Below are 2,991 nucleotides of genomic sequence, written 5' to 3' on the forward strand. Positions count from 1 at the left end.
GAGCCAGGTCTATGCGTAGATGATATGCACGAGTAGAACACAGAGAGTTGCGGGTGATAATAGTCATACTGCTTACCACCAACGTCTTATTTTGATTCAGCGGTATTGTTGGTGTTGGGGAACGTAGTAATTTCAAAAAATTCCTACGCACACGCAAGATCATGGTGATGCATAGCAACGAGAGGGGAGAGTGCTGTCTACGTACCCTCGTAGACCGACAGCGGAAGCGTTATGACAATGCGGTCGATGTAGTCGTACGTCTTCACGGCTCGACCGATCAAGCACCGAAACTACGGCACCTCCGAGTTCTAGCACACGTTCAACTCGATGACGATCCCCGAACTCCGATCCAACAAAGTGTCAGGAAAGAGTTCCGTTAGCACGACGGCGTGGTGATGATCTTGATGTTCTACCGTTGCAGGGCTTCGCCTAAGCACCGCTACAATATTATCGAGGAGTATGGTGGAAGGGGGCACCGCACACGGCTAAGAAAACGATCACGTGGATCAACTTGTCTGTCTAGGGGTGCCCCCTGCCCCCGTATATAAAGGAGCAAGGGGAGGAGGCCGGCCGGCCCTAGGGCATGCCTAGGAGGAGGAGTCCTCCTCCTAGTAGGAGTAGGACTCCCCTCTTTCCTACTCCTACTAGGAGGGGGAAAGGAAGGGGGAGAGGGAGAAGGAAAGGGGGGCGCCGGCCCCCCTTTCCTAGTCCAATTCGGACCAGGGGGGAGGGGGCGCGGCCCACCCTAGCCTCCCCTCTCTCTCTCCACTAGGGCCCATAAGGCCCATTACTTCTCCCGGGGGGGTGGGTTCCGGTAACCCTCCGGCACTCCGGTTTTCTCCGAAATCACCCGGAACACTTCCGGTGTCCGAATATAGCCGTCCAATATATCAATCTTTATGTATCAACCATTTCCAGACTCCTCATCATGTCCGTGATCACATCCGGGACTCCGAACTAACTTCGGTACATCAAAACTCATAAACTCATAATATAACTGTCATCGAAACCTTTAGCGTGCGGACCCTACGGGTTCGAGAACAATGTAGACATGACCGAGACACGTCTCCGGTCAATAACCAATAGCGGAACCTGGATGCTCATGTTGGCTCCCACATATTCTACGAAGGTCTTTATCGGTCAGACCGCATAACAACATACGGTGTTCCCTTTGTCATCAGTATGTTACTTGCCCGAGATTCGATCGTCGGTATCTTAATACCTAGTTCAATCTCGTTACCGGCAAGTCTCTTTACTCGTTCCGTAATACATCATCTCACAACTAACTCATTAGTTGCAATGCTTTTAAGGCTTATGTGATGTGCATTACCGAGAGGGCCCAGAGATACCTCTCCGACAATCGGAGTGACAAATCCTAATCTCGAAATATGCCAACCCAACATTTACCTTTGGAGACACCTGTAGAGCTCCTTTATAATCACCCAGTTACATTGTGACGTTTGGTAGCACACAAAGTGTTCCTCCGGCAAACGGGAGTTGCATAATCTCATAGTCATAGGAACATGTATAAGTCATGAAGAAAGCAATAGCAACATACTAAACGATCGGGTGCTAAGCTAATGGAATGGGTCATGTCAATCACATCATTCTCTTAATAATGTGATCCCGTTAATCAAATGACAACACATGTCTATGGTTAGGAAACATAACCATCTTTGATTAACGAGCTAGTCAAGTAGAGGCATACTAGTGACGTTTAGTTTGTCTATGTATTCACACAAGTATTATGTTTCCGGATAATACAATTCTAGCATGAATAATAAACATTTATCATGATATAAGGAAATAAAATAATAACATTATTATTGCCTCTAGGGCATATTTCCTTCAGTCTCCCACTTGCACTAGAGTCAATAATCTAGATCACATCGCCATGTGAGTTAACATCAATAGTTCACATCACCATGTGACTAACACCCATAGTTCACATCGTCATGTGACCAACACTCAAAGGGTTTACTAGAGTCAGTAATCTAGTTCACATCGTTTATGTGATTAACACCCAAAGAGTACTAAGGTGTGATCATGTTTTGCTTGTGAGATAATTTTAGTCAACGAGTCTGTCACATACAGATCCGTAAGTATTTTGCGAATTCTATGTCTACAATGCTCTGCACGGAGCTACTCTAGCTAATTGCTCCCACTTTTAATATGTATCTAGATCGAGACTTAGAGTCATCCAGATCTGTGTCAAAACTTGCATCGACGTAACTTTTTACGACGAACCTTTTGTCACCTCCATAATTGAGAAATATTTCCTTATTCCACTAAGGATAATTTTGACCGCTGTCCAGTGATCTACTCTTAGATCACTATTCTACTCCCTTGCTTAACACAGTGTAGGGTATACAATAGATCTGGTACACAACATGGCATACTTTATAGAACCTATGGCTGAGGCATAGGGAATGACTTTCATTCTCTTTCTATCTTCTACCGTGGTCGGGCTTTGAGTCTTACTCAATTTCACACCTTGTAACACAGCCAAGAACTCTTTCTTTGACTGTTCCATTTTTGAACTACTTCAAAATATTGTCAAGGTATGTACTCATTGAAAAAACTTATCAAGTGTCTTGATCTATCTCTATAGATCTTGATGCTTAATATGTAAGCAGCTTCACCGAGGTCTTCCTTTGAAAAACTTCTTTCAAAACACTCCTTTATGCTTTGCAGAATAATTCTACATTATTTCCGATCAACAATATGTCATTCACATATACTTATCAGAAATGCTGTAGTGCTCCCACTCACTTTCTTGTAAATACAGGCTTCACCGCAAGTCTGTATAAAACTATATGCTTTGATCATCTCATCAAAGCGCATATTCCAACTCCGAGATGCTTGCACCAGTCCATAGATGGATCGCTGGAGCTTGCACATTTTGTTAGCACCTTTAGGATTGACAAAACCTTCTGGCTGTATCATATACAACTATTATTTAATAAATCCATTAAGGAATGCAGTTTTGTT

The sequence above is a fragment of the Triticum urartu genome, chromosome 3 (assembly GCF_003073215.2).
Source record: "Triticum urartu cultivar G1812 chromosome 3, Tu2.1, whole genome shotgun sequence".
Classification (NCBI taxonomy): domain Eukaryota; kingdom Viridiplantae; phylum Streptophyta; class Magnoliopsida; order Poales; family Poaceae; genus Triticum; species Triticum urartu.